Genomic DNA, 8,002 nt, shown 5'->3' on the forward strand with positions numbered 1-8,002 from the left:
CTTGCTCGTACCACTGGACCTGGACGTCTGAGGTCAAGAGAGCAGAGCTGCCCGGCTTTTCCACTTCCAAAAGCTCTCCTCCACCAAAAGACCAGAAGAGTGAGGAGCAGAAGTAGGCCGTTCGGCCCGTCGAGTCTGCTCCGCCGTTCAATCGTGGGCCGGTCCAATTCTTCCAGTCAACCCCACCCCCCTGCCTTCACCCCGTACCCTGCGATGCCCACATCCCACGCTTGTGGGCCACGCCCGGCACGTCCTTGGGCTGTGCTGGCCGTTAATGCAACCCACGCATTTCACCGTACATTTCAATGGACACAGAAGAGAACAGCTGGCCATTCAGCCCACAATGCTGTGCCATGCCAGCTAAAAGGTAAATGAACCCCCCACAAAATACTAATCCACACTCTTCCACCTTCCTCACATTCAAGTGCCTATCTCAACGTCTCTTAAAAGCCTTTAATATCGTCGCACTCCGGGGACGGGGAGGAAGTGTGGTAACAGCCCACCCCAGCATTCCTAGTGGCCAGCGCTATTTATTGTTCTTGTTTTAAAATGCTCTTGTGGGACTATGGTGGGATGTTTGAGTTCATTTATTGTTGCATTTTATCTTCGCTTGTGCGTTTGTGGGTCACCCTGTGTGATAATCACCTCTCTCCCACCCCCACCCCCCCATACGTGACTGAGTGGTTTCTCTCCCCAGGTCATTGCGCCCCATCCGTTTTCATGCTGCTGAGTTAAACGAGCTTCCCTCGTCTGTCATCATGGACCGAACGCTCGCCACCTTGGTGTCAGGAGTGGGATTAGAAAGAGGCCGCCAGATTGAAGAGCTGAGACGTTGGATGGAGCACCTTCAGGCCTGGGGACTGCAGCGGGGGACGGATCAGCGTCCCCGCCGGGCCGGGCTGGGCTCCCGGAGGAAGGGGCTGTGCCCCCCAAGGCTGGGAGGCCTGTGGAAAGGGCCGGGAGCATCTCCGATGTGGACCGGCTGGCCCTCAGTCACCACCGACCCAGTGAGAGACTGAAGCAAGGAATTGATACCCCGAGCCCCCTGCCTCTTGCCTCTCCAAACTGTGCCTCCCCTGGGGAGGGGGAGTGTTCTACAGACACCCCACAGCACCCCGGGCGGCAGCATCGACCCCCACCGGACTTCTGGACTTTGTTGTGGTCTCCGGGGCTGGCCGACGCCTCAGGTGGGGGCAGTGTCGTGCTCGGTGGGGCGGGCATGGTTGGCACCCGCCTGGTGGCCAGCGCCACTTATCATTCTTGTTTTCACGTGCCTTCGGGGGATTGTGGTAGGATGGTCAAGTTAGTTTATCACTACATTTTAGCCCATTGGCTCGTGTGTTTGTGGACTGTAGCCGGGGTGTGTGATAATCACTTCCCTCGTCTGCCTGAGACCGAGTGGGTTCCCTGTCCGGGTCACAGCTCCCTCCCGTATTGCAGTAAGACCGGCTGTTGACTTAAGCGACCTTTCCTCACCTGCCGTCACAGACTCAATGTCTTCCTCGACCACCCTACCAGGCGATGCATTCCAAGCTTCCACGACTCACAGGAGAAATAATTCTCTCCCTTTTATCTTCACAGCAGTGCAGGCTAAGGAGCCTCCCCCTCTGCTTTCCCGTTCCATGCTCGGGATGGGGAAAGCCGGAAGGAGATTTACAAGAGAGGGGTAGGTGCTCGGAGCATGCTGCCAGGGTTGGGGGTGATGAAAGCAGATGCAATAGAAATGGATAAGGGGCGTCAAGACAGGAGCATGATGGGAATGGTCAGCACAAGCACTGTGGGCCGAATGGCCAGCTCCTGTGCTGTAGTGCTCTGTGTTCTAAGAACCCACCGTCCCAGCAGTAGTGAGCTCCCACTCTGTCGCTGGTCAGCATATTTTTTCCACGGTAAGAAGCCTTGGGCGTGAATCTCCTCCACGGCCTCCGTCACCACAGGTGCGCCACAAGGCTGCGTGCTTGGCCCGCCCTCTGTTCTACTCACTTTCCACTTGTAACCGTGTGGCTGAGCACAGCTCCAATTCCGGAGACAAGTTTGCTGTCGTCGGCCGAATCAAAGGTGGTGACGGATCGGCACGCAGGAGGGAGGTTGAAAATCTGGCCGAGGGGCCTCACAACAGCAACAGCCTCTCACTCAATGTCAGCAAGGCCAAGGGGCTGATTACTGACTTCAGGAGAGGGAAACCAGAGGTCCATGAGCCAGTCCTCATCGGAGGATCAGAGGTGGAGAGCGTCGGCAACTTTAAATTTCTTGGTGTTACTAGTTCAGGAGACCTATCCTGGTCCCAGCATCCAAGTTCAATTGTGAGGAAAGGATGACCGCACCTCTACTCCCTTAGCAGTCTGCAGAGATTCGGCACGACATCTCAAACTTTGACGAACTTCTATAGATGAGTAGTAGAGAGTGCATTGACTGGCTGTGTCATGGCCTGGTGTGGGATCACCAATGCCTTTGGACAGAAGATCCTGCATAAGGTAGTGGACTTGACCCAGTCCATCACGGGTAAAGCCCTCCCCATCATTGAGCACAACTACATGAAACGCTGTCGTGGGAAAGCAGCATCCATCATCAGAGATCCCCACCACCCAGGCCGTGCTCTCTTCTCACTGCTGCCGTCAGGTAGAAGGTACAAGAGCCTCAGGACTCGCACCACCAGGTTCAGGAACAGTTACTACCCCCCAACCATCAGGCTCCTGAACATAACTACACTCACTTGTCCATCCATTGAGATGTTCCCACAACCAATGATCTCATTTCAAGGACTCTACCTCATGTTCTCGTTATTTATTGCTATTTATTTATATTTGCATTTGCACAGTTTGCTGTCTCCCGCACTCTGGTTGATCTTTCATTGATCCTGTTTACAGTTACTATTCTATAGATTTGCTGAGTATGCCTGCAGGAAAATGAATCTCAGGGTTGTATGTGATGACATGTATGTACTCTGATAATAAAATTTACTTTGAACTTCCACATAATATTGTTGATATGTTTTCTCCGGGGCCCTATATAATAGCAGCAAGACATCTCTACGCTTGTATTCAGACTCTTTTGCAATAAATCCTCATACTGTTTAACTTGCTGAATGTCTAACGTTAACTTTCATTGACTCACGTCTCGATTACTCTCAATTGTTCGTGCTTGTATCGACGTGTCCACATCTCTCCATGGGACTGTCCCCCCCCCACTTCCCTCGCACTGCACCCCTCTCTCACTGGCTCAGTTTAGTATCAGAGAATATATACGTGAAATTCTTGCTCTTCACAGACATCCACGAAACAGGAAAAAACCCAATGAATGAATGAATGATGGAAAATGTTATAACCCAACTTCCCCCCCCCCACACAAACAGCAGCAAAAGCATTGACCCTCCCCCCTACCTCCCCCACAATCTAGAGTCCATCAAAACCCATTGCCCTGTCCCAACACTCTGACATCTCAGGCAAGTTCGTTCTCTCCCCCTTCCCCTTCCCCCCTCCCCCCTCCCCTCTCCCCCTCCCCTCCCTCCCTCTCTCCTCTTCCTCTCTCCCCCTCTCGCTCCCCCCCTTCCCTCTCCCCCACTCTCCCTCCCCCTCTCTCCCTCTCCCCCCTCCCGCTCCCCTCTCTCCCCTCACCATGTTGATTTTCGGAGGGAGGGGGCAAAGCGGCTTGCTTGGCCTTTTTTTTGTTTACTTGCTGTGTTGTGCTGGGATATGTGGTGACACTTGCCCCCCCAGCACACCCAGGGTTTGTGTCGAACCCTCCCTCTTTTGTTTTCTAACAACTGCGCGGACCTACCATTGCTCCGAGCAGGACATTTTTACGCGGCCCGAAAAACGTGCGGTGTTTTAAGCGTTAAGAAAATTTCAGCTGCATGGCAGCAACGGCAATGTGCGTGGGAGCATTTTAGTTACTGCGCGGCCGTGCACCCGCGCAGGGGTTGTTTCGGTTGTTAACGCAAATGTCACATTTCTAAGTACGCTTCAATGTACCCATGATGAATAAATCTGAATCCAGACCAGAACATCTCCTTGCTGACAATCAATGCTGGCACACCTCAGGGGTGTGTGCTTAGCCCACTGCTCTACTCTCTATATACCCATGACTGTGTGACTATGCTCAGGCACCATCTATAAATTTGCTGAAGATACAACCAGTGTTAGCAGAATCTCAGATGGTGATGAGAGGGCGTACAGGAGCAAGACGTACCAGCTCGTTGAGTGGTGTCACAGCAACAACCTGGCACTCAACATCAGTAAGACCAAAGAGCTGATTGTGGACTTCAGAAAGGTTAAGATGAGGGAACACAATCCAGTCCTCATAGAGGGATCAGAAGTGGAGAGAGTGAGCAATTTCAAGTTCCTGGGTGTCAATATCTCTGAGAATCTAACCTGGTCCCAACATATCGATTCAGCTACAAAAAAGGCAAGACAGAGGCTATATTTCATTCGAAGATAGAGGAGATTTGGTTTGTCACCAATAACACTCAAAAATTTCAACAAGTGTACTGTGGAGAGTATTCTAACTGGCTGCATCACTGTCTGGTATGGGGGTGGGTGGGGAGGGGGCTACTGCTCAGGATCGAAGTAAGCTGCAGAGAGTTGTAAACTCAGTCAGCTCCATCATGGGTACCAGCCAACGTAGTGTCCAGGACATCTTCAAGAAGCGTGCCTCAGAAAGGCAGCGTCCATCATTAAGGGCCCCCAATGCCTCTTCTCATTGTTACCATCAGGTTCGAGGTACAGGAGCCTGAAGGCACACACTCAACGATTCAGGAACAGCTTCTTCCCCTCTGCCGTCCGATTTCTGAAAGAATTCACGAATGAGTACATTGCAGAATCACAGTTTCCTATAGCGTGAAACAGGACCTTTGGCCATCTAGTCCAGGTCGACCAAGGCCCCTATCCAAGCTAGTCCCGTCTGCCCAAGTTCGGCGCAGATAGCTCGAAACCCTTTCTCACCATGTAACTGTCCACGTGGCTTTGAAATGGTAATGGACCCTACTTCAATTCAGTACATTCGGTTCCATGTACTGCCCACTCTGCCGGTGGAAAAAGTTGCCCCTTGGATTCCTCTTCCCTCAAGAAGACCACAGCCTTGTCCTGACAAAGGGGTCTCAGCCCAAAATGTTGACTGTACCTCTTCCTAGAGATGCTGCCTGGCCTGTTGCGTTCACCAAGCAACTTTTATGTGTGTTGCTCCACAACCTTGCCGTTGGGTTTGGAGGCTTGCGTGCCTCAGTGACTGGGAGAACTATTCTGGCCGGAGTCAGGGGACTTGTGCTTTGGCTGTTGGTCAAAGAGTAGAGGTCAAACGTGGTCCACCAGTCCTCCAAGTTCGGGTGTTCAGCTCAGTGCTGACAACCTTGGCTGCTCAAAAAAAAAAAGTTATGGGAACAACAATGAAGAATCCTTCACGCTGCTGTGACGGACAGTAAGGAAGCTACGTTCCTATTATGTCTCTCGCCCGTCACTTCAAACCCGTGCCCTCTGGTTCCTTGGTTTTCCCCATCACAGGAAAGCAGAGCGTTGACGATGGGATCTTGCTGTGCACAAACGGGCCGCCGTGCCTGAGGGCCGCCTGGTGTATTGGAAACCGAAAACGCAGACCAGGCAGCATCCCTGGAAAAGAGCAGCCGCTGCTTCATTTCCGAGACGCTTCAGCGATGCGGTCTTTTCTCAGTGCGGCTCTGCCCTTCGCCTGTCACCTTGGTGCTAGCCTTTGACAGTGCAGCTCCGCCCTCAGCACCAGTTTTCAACAGTGCCCTTGGTTTCAGCCCTCTCTGCCTGATCTCCCTCAGCACCGCCCTTCGACCGTCACCGTCAGTATTAGCCCACTGACCAGTGCTGATCTCCCTCAGCACCACCCTCCAACGGGCCCTCCCGACTGTGCGGATCTCCCTCGGCACTGCCTTCAACAGTCCTCTCGGTACTAGCCCTCTGACCAGTGCAGATTTCCCTCGGCACTGCCCTTCGTCCGTCACCTTAGCACTAGCCCACTGACCAGCGCAGATCTCCCTCGGCACCACCCTGCAACAGGCCCTCCGACTGTGCAGATCTCCCTTGGCACTGCCCTTCGACCGTCACCTCAGTACTAGCCCTCTGACAGTGCAGCTCTCCCTCGTTGCTGCCCTTCAGCAGTCTTCCTGGTACTAGCCCTCTGATAGGGTAGCACTCCCTTGCCACCACCCTTTAACAGTCTCCCTCAGTACTAGCCTTCTTACAATGCAGTGGTCCCACGGTACCACCCTTTGACAGTCCCCGAGGTACTATCCCTCTGACCGTACTGCATGGCCATAGCCCCTGGACGGCACAGCTCTCCTGCAGCAGCGTTCCTCGTTACAGGCAGCGGCGGAATTGAACCCGTTTCGCTGGTACTGTAAAGCGTTGTGCTGTTTGACTGTTCATCCCTCTCTCTAGATGCAGACTGCCCTGCATTTTGTGTCTGTTACTTTACGTGACAGGGAAGGCAGTGGGAACTTGTGCTGAGAGACCGGTGGCCAAATTTAATAGAAATGTTCTTTTGAGTTAAAATAACAATTCTGTTGCAACAACTTTTCCATCTCTTTTTTTTGGTTGTGGGTGGTTCCAGCTTCTCACCTCCTTCCTGATCCCTTGGAATAAAATTAGTCTGTGATTCACTCTGTAGCTTTGCCCAGCCAGAGGAGTCACAGCCATGGCTCTGCCTGGACGGCTGGATCTCTGCTGGCGTTGTGCTGTGTTTTACAAGGTGTGAAGCCAGCAGCACCCTCTCCAGCCCATTGAAGGTAAGCTGAACTCCTTGCTGTCATCCGGCAACAGGCAGGTTTACTGAGAGGGCAGGTTAATAGTGTTTCATGTAACTGAACCAAACCAAACAGCATTAGCAATATGTGGGTTGAACTAACACACACTCACCTCTCTCTCTCTCTCTCTCTCTCTCTCCCCTCTCTCTCTCTCTCTCTCTCTCCTCTCTTTCCCCTCTCCCTTCTCCCCCCCTCTCCCCTCTCCCCCCCTCTCCCCCTCTCCCCCCCTCTCCCCTCCCTCCTCTACCCCTCTCTCCCCCTTTCTACCCCTCTTCCCCCCTCCCCTCCCTCACCCCCTCCCCTCCCCCCTCCCACTTCCCCTCCCTCTCCCCCTCCCCTCCCTCTCCCTTCCCCCTCCCCCTCTTCCCCCTCCCCTCCCTTCCCCCTGCCCCCCTCCCCTCCCCCTCTCCCCCCTCCCCCTCTCCTCTCCCCTCTCCCCCTCTTCCCCCTCCCCCTCCCTCCTCCCCTCTTCCCCTCCCCTCTCCTCCTCCCCTCTTCCCCTCCCCTCTCCCCTCCTCCCCCCTCTTCCCTCCCCTCTCCTCCTCCCCCCTCCCCCTCCTAGCTATCCCCCTCCCTATCCCCCTCCCCTCTCCCTATCCCCCTCCCCTCTCTCCCCCTCCTCCCCTCTCCCCCCTCCCCCTCCCCCTCTCCCCCTCTCCCTCTCCCCCTCTCCCCTCTCCCTCTCTCCCCCTCCCCTCCCCCTCTCCCCCTCCCCTCCCCCTCTCCCCCTCCCCTCCCCCCTCTCCCTCTCCCCCCCTCCCTCTCCCCCTCCCTCTCCCCCCTCCCCTCTCCCCCCCCCCCTCCCTCTCCCCCCCTCCCTCTCCCCCTCCCTCCCTCCCTCTCCCCCCCTCCCTCTCCCCCTCCCTCTCCCCCTCTCCCCCTCCCTCTCCCCCCTCTCCCCTCTCTCTCTCTCTCACCTGTCTCCCTCTCACCTGTCTCCCTCTCCTCCCCTCTCTCCCCTCTCCCCCTCCCCTCCCCCTCTCCCCCTCCCCTCCCCCTCTCCCCTCCCTCTCCCCTCCCTCTCCCCCTCCCTCTCCCCCTCTCCCCCTCCCTCTCCCCCCCTCTCCCCCTCCCTCTCCCCCCCTCTCCCCCTCCCTCTCCCCCTCTCCCCCTCCCTCTCCCCCTCTCCCCCTCTCCCCTCTCTCCCCTCTCTCTCTCTCTCTCACCTGTCTCCCTCTCACCTGTCTCCCTCTCCTCCCCTTTCTCCCTCTCCTCCCCTTTCTCCCCTCTCTCCCTATCTCA

Source organism: Mobula birostris, chromosome 28, assembly GCF_030028105.1.
Source record: "Mobula birostris isolate sMobBir1 chromosome 28, sMobBir1.hap1, whole genome shotgun sequence".
Classification (NCBI taxonomy): Eukaryota; Metazoa; Chordata; class Chondrichthyes; order Myliobatiformes; family Myliobatidae; genus Mobula; species Mobula birostris.